Below are 12,719 nucleotides of genomic sequence, written 5' to 3'. Positions count from 1 at the left end.
TCTCTCTCTCTCTCTCTGTCCCTCCCTTGCTCACATTCTGTCTCTCTCTTTCTCAAAAATAAACATTAAAACAATTTTAAAAATTATTTCTTATGGGCTATTTTTTAAAATAAATTTAGCAAGTTTGACCCACTTTTAAGTCAAGTTCTCCCTTTATATTTCTCTGGAAACTAAAATTAGATGTTTGGATTTCTGTTTAATAAACACAAATATTCAGAAATGTGGTTTGTACATGAGCAACAACTTCTGTTTGGTAATTGGCATTTTTCCTCTTTCTGGTGAATCACATTTGTACAGCTGAATTTAGAAATGCTTTACTAGAAATACTGCCAACCTTAATATTATACTTTTTAATATTTTAAAAAGCCACTGATTTAAAATAGTAGAAAGAAAAAGTTGTGGCAACTAAAAATGACACTGAGGTGATATATCTGGAATCGCCTCACTGTCTCTTAAACAGATAGTAAAATGACATTTGGGTCAGAGAGACCTCATTCACATTTGATAACCTCTAGCTCTTAAAGGGTGCTCTAAATGCATTTCCATTTATTTCTGATGGAATGGTGACCGTATACTAGGGGTTCAATAAATATTTTTAGAATAAAAAAGGGAGAAGAGAATCTTATATATATATATATGCACACTTTTTAAAGTGGAAATATACAGATTGCGTTTTCCTTTTAAAGACAAGAAACTCAAGAAATTAAAATGAAAGCTTTGTCAGGTGTAAACCTCATAATGAAATGTGTAGCTTGATGCCAAGTCCAATATGCTGCCAAATCACTTATCTGTGTTGGCAACTCTGTTTTTTTTTTTTTTTCTAATAAGAAAACACCTTTTTTAAAGTTTCCTTTTCTTCATCCACTTGTCCTGAAAATGAAATCTGGAGTATTGATGAGTGACTGACAGCTCTGGGGTAACCTAGAAAGCTCAGACTTGCACTTGTGTCTTATCACATCCTCAAAGCACCACAACCTGCCATGTAACCACATCGCCACAGTTGGCCACAGTACAGGCTCATTGCTCAGCTCTAGTAGCAGGTGGCTGTTAACTGAAACCAAAGGCTGACATTATCGTTACAATTGTGCCTTGATCCTGTGCCTACGAATATAAGATACAGTGATTGTGTATGTGGGTTGTAGAAAGGTATTTCTGGGGCTTAGAATCACATTTACAGTTCATGTAGTTTATGTATTTATAAGCACTAGTATGTGCAAACTTTGTTATGTGTGCGTATCTATCTATATATAGATAGACATAGATTTTTTTTTAACTAAGAAAAAAGGTTTTACACATTTTTTTCTCCTTACGTTACAGCTGTCAATTTGGTTTCAAATGCCAGGTTGGTGTCTATGTCTGGTATTTTGCCATTTTACAGCAACAGCCATAAAATGAGCTTTCAGATTCTCACACAGGGAGGGTCTCAGATCCCTGGGGACATTACGTCCACGATTCTTTTGCGCTGCCTGTAAAATATAGACCTAGTAATTCAGCAACTGTGGAGCTGTCATCAACAAGAGAGGGAGACCTAGAAGGAAGGGAAATGAATATTCATATAACAAATGCCGCCTAGAGAAGCCGGGAAAATAACTGATAAACCAATATATTTGGCTGAGGTATTTCACACGATTAAAAGAAAATATATTAAAATATGGATGGGTGGAAGGCATTTCAGGAGGAACTAGTCACCAGATGGTAAGTAATTCTAGAGATCTTTTTTCTTTGTGTCTATGACTTAGAAAATGGTCATACTGAAATGACCTATGAGAAGGATACTTTCTTAGAGGATTCTCAAGTAAAGAATAAGTTCACGTTGATGCCACAGAAAAAGTTAAGGAACACATTTGATTTTTTATCCAAAGTACCGAATTCTTTGAAATTCAGGACATAGATCTATTTCTGTGAAAAAGTCAGCCACATTTATTGTTTATGGAGGGAAATAGCATGATACAAGAGACGTAAACTAAGACTATACCTAGTGTTTCCAGAAGCTTGTTTTCCACAGAGAGTTTTGGCCCAAGGCATTTTAAAATTAACTGACTGGGTCAAGGGAAAGGTACCTTTATAGCCTGCACTGGCTAAAACTGGTCATAAACATGTCCGTGATGGCATAATAAACTTTCATTCAAAGCCACTAGGCCAAGTAACTAGATTGTGAAAGTTACATTATACTCAAGTCTAGAGTTTAGAAGCAAACAACACACTGTGGACTTTATTTCCCAGAGAGATTATCAACTTTGGATCCATATTAACTTGTGGAAGGTATGCATTACAGGATTCAAGGTTTCATATTATGCCAGTTTAGGGGAATCAAATCATGTTCAACAATAGGTTGGGAGCCCTTTCTAATCATTGTTAAAGGATTAGGAAATTGCCCCACTGCCCTGATGCCTTTTACATGGAGGGTGCACAGAGCTTTGATGGCCCTAGATTTTTTGGGTGTGGCCATCAAACTAATACCTGTCCCATCTTTTTGATCCATCTAACATCTTCTATTAAGCCTCTAGCTTCTAGATATCAAACCAATCCATACTAGACTAGGAGCCTGGACCTTGTTCCTTTTCTCAATCTGGTATCTGCTTTTCATGTTTTTGCAGCTATTCAGGCACCAATGTGAGGCTGAAATCAGCCATCCATCAGAAGCCCAATTGTTGTGCCTGACTTTCCTCCTCAGATTGGCCTCTCCACTGGAGAACATCTCTAGCCTTGAATTTTGTCAAGTTTGCTATATGGGTCTTGGAACTGTTGACTTGGGACTACTGGTCCCTAGAAGGTTTATATGTCTGTTAAGAGTATTTTTTAAGTTCCTACTGAGAAAAGTATCAACTTTCTTCATCCAGTCACTGGGAACTTCCCAAACGCTTTGGAGTCAGAGTCAGCCTAGCTATATTAAATTGAAAATCAGTTGAACTGAGTTTTGATCATGACCTTAATATCAACTGTAAAATCTAAGGCAAGTTCCATAAAATTCTTGGGCTTCAATTTCCTCATCCATATAAATACTAAATTCTCAATGAGGTTCCTCCCCATTTTCAAAGTTCTTTGATTTTTGTGCTTATGTACCAATGGTTAAGATTAGTCATAAGAACTGAACTGGTAGAAAAGGGCCTATTTAAGTAGACCTTCCTTAGAGGTGAACAGAAACATCAAAGGAGGTTTCCTTTGAGTGTGTGTAGCCAAATAAATCCAAGCATGGCCTGAAATTTTTAGAAACATGATTACAGCCATCACTATCCTTTGTATTTGAAGAGAGTGCTACTGACAGTGATTGCTATGTTCTCTGGATGGGAAACTGGAATTATCTAAATGTGTTCAATAACCCTTTTCAAACACAGAGAAAGGTTAACCATATTTGCAGAGCTTATCACTGAAGGTAACTTCTGCCAACAGTATGAACTACCTCACCCTTCTATTACTGACCACCAAGTAAATCTGTCTAAAGCTATTGTTTGTAACTGCCCAAAGCTACTACATGATTGGAAATAGTTTTTCGTTGTGTCCCAAAGTGATTTGAAACCATTTTTATTAGAGATGTTACATTAATCTTATTACTAATGGCATTATCACTGTCAGTATTTAATTGTCTTGTTTTTGTTCACTGATAATTTTAAGCCTAGCCAAACCAAAGGTTTAAGCCTAAATAAGTAAGAAAATTGCTTGAAATAACCAGCTTCAAAGATACTACTGAACAAATCTCTCTATAACGTTTTTGGAATGATTAAAAAATTACGGAAATTAAGGTACTGAGTTCCCAACTCTTGTAGAATTAGCAACAGTTCTTCCACTTCCATAGACCCACTACATCAAAATAATTTTAATTTTCTCTTTTGTTTATATCAGTGGGTAAGGCTTATGCATCAATTAAACCTGACGAACTCACTGGATCTTCATATGTGCTGTTTTGAACAATGAGGACCTGGGCATCTGATAGAATAAGGAATTTCTTTCAACTCACACAGCTAAAAATGCTAGAGTTCTTATTCTAATAGAAGCCTAATTAATTCACAGTTTTAATTTTTCAGCCAGACTGTAATTTTGCCATTCATTTTTTCACTTACTCAATTATACAGTACTATTCAATTACAGGAACTCTACTAAGTTATAAGACTATGAAGATAAGCAGGACAGAATCCCTGCCCTTCAGGAGATAAAAGTCTAGAAGGGGAGACAGTCAGCAAAGCAATATCCATCACAGTGTGGTGAGGGCTATGAAGGAGGGAGCTCCATGGAAGGAGAACGCAACTCAGACAGGAGGGTTGAAGGATGTACCAGCTGTCTTCAAAGATTGAGAAGACATTAGCATGGAGGAAGAAAATGGAGGAAAAAAAAAAGAACAGAGTCACAGAGGCCTTGCAGATCAGGCAAACAGTTCTGTATGAGAAGAGCAGTGGGTACAAGTTGGAATACTGACTTGGAAAGCCAGCCTAGGGTCAATCCCGATGAGTGTCTTATACAATGATGATCAATTTGGATGCCAATATTTGGAAGGCAATGATGAGATATTGATGGATTTTAATCAGTCATAACCATATGGAAAATAGTTTTCAAGGGAAAGAGCTAAAAACAAGATAACAAGATAAGCTAAAAGCATACAGACACCAGATAATGAAATTTAGTAAGTGTGGATGAAGGCAAGAGGTCAAAAGATTACAGAGTGGACACATTTTGCAGATGTTAAAAAGTTACAGCACATAGGATTTGGATACTGAGTGGATATTTATAGATGAAAAGGGATACCTGGACAGACACTTATGAACATTTTAGATTTCTGGTTAGCTATGGTACAACAGAGGGAGAAAAGAGCTGGTAGCACCACATTCCATTGTGAGCAAGTTACTCTTGAGGTACCCCAAAGTGATCTAAATCTTGGTAAACCTGAGAAACAAATCTATTCAAAGTATCTGAATGTTAGAGTCTGGCACCGACACATTTCTGGGAACTGTCAGGAGTAGATAAGAAAAGAAAATCCAGGGAACTTATTAGTGAGAAAAGAGCCATGTACACAGTCCTGAGGAACAGGATTTGTGTTTGCTGGATAAAAGGGGGCTGCTAATGACAAGTAATGACAAGAGAGTACCTGCCTCTAACATTTGCAGAACAGTACAGAATAAGTTTGTGTAAGATCTTACACATTCTCTTTCAATCCTGGGCTCCATCTGTGATTTGTGCATGTGTATGGATAGCAGACACCTCTGCCTGCAAATCCAAGTTCCATCAAAACCTTCTCCCCTACATATGCCACTGTTTTGCCACTCTTTGGGCCTAGAGGGAGTGCATTCTGGTAGGATGTCCCCCAGGGAGGACAGACACAGGGAAGAGGCCCAGTTTGGTCACATCAACAGTCTCAGAGTCATCTGGCAAATAAAATATGGTGGCCCAAGTACCCAGAGTGGGATAAGTGGGTGGGAAAGAAGTTATGATAAGTGGATGTGTCCCTTTGGTCCTGATACTCTTCATCCCTGTTGAGAGGTAAACATTAAAAGACACAAAGAGTGGCCTCTAATGCTCAAAAGCAAAGGCAAGATGCCCCAGAAAGCCTGGTCTAGGGGTAGCATTGGATCAAATAAGCAGAATGAAAACTCAGAAGTTTTTTTTGTTTTGTTTTGTTTTGTTTTTTTGCAGAGCAACAGAAAGAGATTTCAAGATATTAAAGTAAATCGCTACAGAGATGTCAAGTGTAAGATAAGGGTTAAAAGGTAAGAATGTCACGTGAAAGATGAAGTGTTCATCGTTGTAAGATTATTTGATAATATTAAAATTCTTATTCATTTTTTAGATGTCATAATGATAATATGATTATTAAAAAGTGTTTATCTTTTAGGGATTCACACAAAAGTATTAATTATGTGCGACATGTTTTGGTGTATAGGATTTTGCTTTACAACAATCTGATTAGGCTAGTGGATGAGGTCATAGATGAAACAGGATTGTCTATATGTTGATAGGAGGAGAGCATTATATTATTCTCTTCACTTCTGAATGTTTTTAAGGCTCTCCATAATAAAAAAAAAATAAGTGTTTGTGGAATTTGGCAGCTATTAAGGTATTGGTTTCATCAACAGGAGAGAATGTTCTGAGTAGGGCTGGAGGTGAATATGAGACTGAAATCAGTTTCAGTAAGAATGAGAGAGTAACAAGTAGAGATGGCAAGGGTAAAAATGAATCTCTTCTGGTAAAAAGGAGGTGGGGTGATGGATAAATGGGAGCACAGAGTCAAAGGATGGATGGGTTAACTTGGAATACATTTATATGCTGAAGCTTGAAAGAGCCTAAAATGAGAACGTGGTCAGGTAAGAGGTGACATCACGGCCCACCTCTTTTCCTGAGTAGAGTGCCTATTCTTACCCATGTTGGCCCTTGCCTTCCCCAAGACCATTCAGCTACTTTCACTTCTTGGTGGGGCAGCAGTTTCAAAAGTGTGGATGGCAGAGCCAATCTTCCCTGGGCTAAATCCCTGCTCTCTCACTTGCTTTCTGTGGCATCCTCATCAAGTGTCAATCATCTCATTTGAAAAACAGCAATAATAGTAGCTACCTCATATAGTTACCATGAGGATTAAATCAGTTAATACATAGGAAACACTAGAAACCGTATCTAGAACCTGGTAAGTAATATGTAAGCGCATTATTTTTGTTATTGACCACACTGCTCAGGACAGTAAATACTTTAACATTTTATCTCGTCCAGGATCATGTTATTAAGAATTAGCCATACTGGCACGCCTGGGTGGCTCAGTCGGTTAAGCGTCCGACTTCGGCTCAGGTCATGATCTCGCGGTTTGTGAGTTCAAGCCCCACGTAGGGCTCTGTGCTGACAGCTCAGAGCCTGAAGCCTGCTTCAGATTCTGTCTCCCCCTCTCTCTGTCCCTCCCATGCTCATGCTCTGTCTCTATCTCTCAATAATAAATAAATGTTTAGAAAAAAAGAATTAGCCATACTTCACTAATTCTATGGTCCTTTGAGCCCTCCACACCAAAACTGCTCACTAAGTCATGTTGGCTCAGTCTGTATAGTTGTTTTTCTGCCAGAACTTCCCATCGATTAGTCTTCTCCTCCAAAAGAACTGGAGCTTGTTCTGTACTCCTACCCCTTTTCTGAGGCACTGACAAGCTCATAAACTCCAACCCCTGAGGTTTCAATCCTGTTTCTAAAGCCTGTGGTGCCTGGCTTGTTTCTCCACGGAATACAGTTAACCCCCAGAAGTGACACTGAATTAGACAATGTCTGTTGGTTGCATTTTAATGTCCTGTCTTCTAGTATGTGTGTGTGTGTGTGTGTGTGTGTGTGTGTGTGTGTGTGTGTGTATACATATATATACACGTACACACACACACACACACACACACACATTTCAGGAGAGAGACAGAGAGAGATGGGGGAAAACTCTCAAGGACAAAATCTGCCATAGTAGGACAAATGGAAAGATCCTTTTCTAGAATGTGTGTCTTTACCCAACTGATGTATATATGACAAAAAACCAGAACATTTCACAGGGTTGATATTTGACATGTTTCCTCTGAAGTGCCTGGAGCCTGAAGTAGTGCACTATGCACATTAGTACCCAATATGTATCTGGGGATGATATGGGAACCCATGGGAAATACTGTAATAACAGAAGTGCTTCCCATTTAGAAGGATGGAGTACAAGTCATAACATGAAGCTATTTCTAGGGTAACCAATAGTTCTGGTTTACCTTGAACATTACCAGTTTTAGCACTGAAAATCTTGCATCCCAGGAAACCTCTTAGTCTTGAGCAAACCAAGACAGCCAGTCACCCTATATCTGAACTATATATTACATATAAGTGTCCAAAATTATTTTTCTAGGGTCAAGATTCTTTTAGAAAAATGCCAGATTAGCCAGATGAATATATCTTTTCTCTCTCCCAAGATCCCAAAAGAGTTTTCTTTTTTAATTTTTAAAAAGGCAACATCTCACAGAGATAAAGAAAGTCAAATCAAAAATCAAATCAATTTAGCTCACAGGGATAAAGAAAATCAAAATTTCTCTTTCACCAAAAAAAAAAAAAAAAAAAAAAAGGAAAAACGCGGGATCCAGGGAGCAGCAGATTCGACACAGGATTAAGATGAAAGGAAGCCAAGATAAGAGCTGTGCAGCAGGCCTAAAAATTAACCAGTACAGATTTTAGTAAAAAAAAAAAAAAAAAAAATTTCTTTTTCAAAAAGGGAAAAATTGGGGATGGATGGATGGCTCAGTTGGTTGAGCATCCAACTCTTAGTTTCAGCTCAGGTCATGAGTTCAAGCCCCACACAGGGCTCTGTGCTGACAGTGCAGAGCCTGCTTGGGATTCTCTCTCTCCCTCTCTTTCTGTCCCTGCCCTGCTTGTGCTCTCTTTCTCTCTCCCAAAATAATTAAATAAGCATAAAAAAGGGTGAAATTGGACTGACAGATTTATGACATGTTTTGACATTTGGAAAAAAATAATTCAATGATAAATGTCTGCTAGGTCTGATAAAGAAATTTTAAATGTTCTAATATATATTTATAGTATAGTACACATGTGGAAAAAGAAGTCTTAGTAATCTCAGGGAAAAATTGTAAGGCATGAAATATATTCTTAATACATTACTTTTCTATGCAGTAAACAATATTTACATAGACAAAATAATGTCAACACTACTGTTTTAATGACAAATTGTTAGAGTACCAACTCTAGAGGACAAGTGAGTAGGCTGGAGTGCGTAGGAGAACTAAGTCGTCATCCACCATGACAAGAAAAGCACAGATGGTATCTGAAAATAATAAATAGGGTATAATTGTGAGCACAAAGTCCCTTTTGCACCTTATAGCTGTGAATCAGAAAAGCCTGAAGAGCTGAAGGAAGCCAAGCAGTGAGGACCAGGTGGAAGGTCGGGCAATGCGGGCATGTCGAGAGTGTGTCAGGCAGAGTGAGCCTGGCGTAAGGCCCCGTGCCAGAGAGGATTGGATGTGGCATCTGGGCAGCCTGGTTTGAGGTGAGGATGGAACTCTACAGAGATGTAACATCTTGGAGGGTTTTATTCAAACATGTAAAGATTTCTATTTTAATCGTAAGCATACATCCATTAAAAAGTAATCCACAATGTGGTCCGAGGAGCCCTAAAAGTCCTTGGGGCTCTTTCAGGGAGTCCCAGGGGTCAAAACAATTTTCATAATTCTAAAATGCCATTTGCCTTTCACACAGCCTTTCTTTAACAGTATGGAGTGGAGATTTCCAGAGGCTACAAAGACTATGATGATGTCATTTTTCTGGTATCTGTTTGTATTTTTGTGTTTTTTTAAAGATGTAAATATGCGTATTTTCAGAGATTAATTCAGTCCATTATCAGTATTTCTATTGGGCATTAACTAGCTATTTTGGTTATACTGGCTACAATTCTGTAACCTCATTATCTTTCAACAAATTGTTATTTTGAAAACCTTAAGTTTTCTTTCAACTGGTGCAGAAACACGTAAAGAACGAATAAGCATACTTTCACGTCTTGTTTTACAATGTATTTAAATTTTGAAACTTTTTCTAAGTTGTTGATTTTTTCCAGATGTGTTTCTATTATATACCTAAATATTTTCTTCTAAAATAAAATAGCTTATTTACAATATATTTTTATTATATTTTAGGACTCATCATTGACTTTAAAAGAGATTAGAAGACTTGCTTTGTTAACCTACAACTATGCCATATAAGTCTAAAGATACCAAAAACAATGAAGCTGACATATCAGAGAGTTCTCTGATTCATGGAAGAGAAGAATCTACTCCAAAGAAACTAGGCAAAATTGTAAATAAGAAATGAAAATATGACAGAAGTTATATTTCTCTCAGCTTTATAGATGTTAACAGAACTTCTGGAATAGTATTATGGTGCCAGTGAAACTGTGGCATCATTTTTAGATCAATCATTTAGAGTTGAAAGGAAAAGGAATTTAATATTTTATATATAAGAAAAATGAACTTTTAGAGACAAAATTGGCTCACCACTTTGCACACCAGAACTGAAAAAAATCACTAAAGCATTAGGGTTACGTTATATTTCGCATAGGATGAAGGCATGCACACAATAGTTAAAAGAACTAATAAAGCCTTATAGAGTTGCCACTGCTGAATACCTGTTGGATGAAAAGGCAGTAAAAGAAATCATGGCGCTGACAATTTCCAATGACACGGTACAGTGTTGAATTAAAGACTTCACTGCAAACATAGAGACTGGGGTTTAGGGGCACCTGTGAAGCTCAGTTGGTTGGGCGTCCGACTTTGGCTCAGGTCATGATCTCACAGTCTGTGGGTTTGAGCCCCGCATTGGTTGGGCTCTGTGCTGACAGCTCAAAGCCTGGAGCCTGCTTAGGATTCTGTGTCTCTCTGTCTCTCTGCCCCTCCCCCATGTTCTCGCGCTCTCTGTCTCTCTCTCTCTCAAAAATAAACATTAAAAAAATAAAAAAATAAATAAAAACTGAGTTTATATATGCTCTGTAGAATAGTATTTTTGCCTTACAAGTGAACCAATACACAGATGTGTTTGGACTGTTTGTCATTTTGTTTGTGTGTGTCTGGTGATACACCAACTAATCATTGAAAAAAAATTATTTTATGTGAATCATTAATCACAAACACAAGTGGTACTAATATATTCAGAGTTGAATACTTTTTGTGAATTTAATGGTTTATTCTGGAACAAGCTGTATTGACACACTGGAGAACTACTTCCTACCCACAGTAGGAAAACTACTGGTACCTTAGCATGAATCGAAGCTATGGCACCAAACTATACTAATATTGTATTCTCCATTGAACCCCCCAGGAGGGGAGGGAAAGAGAGCCAGTTTTACTTAAGAATATCCTGGTAAAGTAGGAAAAATGATCACTTATGCTAAATATCAACTTTTGAGTATACATCTTTTAAATATTCTATATATGAACTGAGAAGTACAGCATTTCAGGGACACACCCAAGTATGGTAGTCGTCTCAGGGAAAAGCATTGTGCAATTATTTGAGTTGCAAGCTGAACTAGCTGCCTTTTCACAGGACACCGTTTTTACTTGAAAGAAAGACTTGTGGACAAAGTAGGGTTATTCAGACTTGCTATGTGGCAATTATTTTATTAAAAATGAACTAAGTGAGCCTATCACTTCAAGCAAAATGCTGATGGTTATAAATGATAAAGTTAGAGGTTGCAAGTGAATTTGGGAAAATTTATATCCACTACCTTGAACTTCCCAGCTTCCTAACACTTAAACACTTTTGAAACATATAGTAGTGATAGTAACAAATGTGATATTTTGATACTGTGTAATGTAATGTGCCAACACTGGGAACATCTACATAACTCAGTGCACTAATATTTTCCTAATGAATGCATGATGTCTAAAATCACTTATGGGTAAAAGATCCATTCACAAGGCTAGAAAGACCAATGAATTTTAATGTATCAGGGTGTAAAAAGTTCATGGGTCTGTTTTCAGATTCCAAAATGCAACTAACCTTTACGAAATATTTTGGTGTAATAAAAGTTCAAAAACTACCTTTCCCCACCAAAATAAGTACTTTTTATCCTTAAAAAAATAAAACTTGTTGAACAAAAGTTTTAGTATAGTATCAAAAAAGATGATCTGAATAGGTTATTAACATATTTCTCCCTTTTCAAACTACTTATCTCTCAGATACAGGATTTTCTTCATGTGCTTCCATGAAAAAAAACATATTGCAATAGATTGAATGCAGAAGTGGAATATGAGAACCCAGTTGTCTTCTATTAATTTAGACCTTAAAGACATTTGCAAAATGTAAAACAATGCTGCTCTTGCCATTACTTGTTTGGAAAATAGTTATTTTTCATCTACAAGTGTTATGTACATTATAATGTGCTAATAATTATTATTGCATATGATTTAATAAATATATTTTCAATTTCTCAGTTTTGATTTGTAATATGGTAAATATCAATAGATATACCCACATGAACAAAAAAGGGGGGTGAGACTAAATAACCTTAAGAACATGAAGGAAGACTCCTAAGCCAAAATAGCTTAAGAACCACTGCACCAAATGTTGTATGCAAGAGTATCATTATGGGATTTATTCATTAAGAACAGTTTATAGGATAAAGGGATACTCATAAAGAGTATAGGAGTAGGATAAAGGGATACTCATAAAGAGGTCATTGCAGTACCAGTCTACAGATGATGGTAAATTAAGCTGGTGTCAGTTAAGATTGAGAGTAGTAAACATATTTGAGAAGTATTAACTGATAAATCTAAGACTTGGAGAAGGACTGGGTCTGAGTTGATTAGGGAAGCATAGGTGAGCAAGATACAATGTCAAGGAATACTCCCAAGTTTCTGATTCTTGTAAAAGAATGATCATCTCCCAACCTATAAAACACAAGAAGATAAGACAGGAGAATGGAGAGTGAGGTGATGATTTTATGTCATGTTGGGCTTGAATTTCCCCTGTTAAGGTCAGCTAAATTGCATGCAGTTTTCCCCCATAACTTATCTCAAACTACAATTGACTCAGAAATGATTTTGAGTTAACACGTAGAGCAAAGCAATTTGTAATTCTGAAGATCTATTTAGAAGGCATAAAAATATTTGAATAGAAAGGCAAAATTTGGTGGTTGGACTTGCTTAACCACAAAACATTCTCTCCTTATTGATGGGATGATTGCATTTTTCAATGAGCTAGTCCCCATAACTGCTCAGAGTGTGCCCTTTTCAAATCGCT

This window comes from Herpailurus yagouaroundi, unplaced genomic scaffold (genome assembly GCF_014898765.1).
Source record: "Herpailurus yagouaroundi ecotype Mexico unplaced genomic scaffold, PumYag 77, whole genome shotgun sequence".
NCBI classification, from domain to species: Eukaryota; Metazoa; Chordata; class Mammalia; order Carnivora; family Felidae; genus Herpailurus; species Herpailurus yagouaroundi.
Note: the sequence above shows the minus strand (reverse complement) of the source record.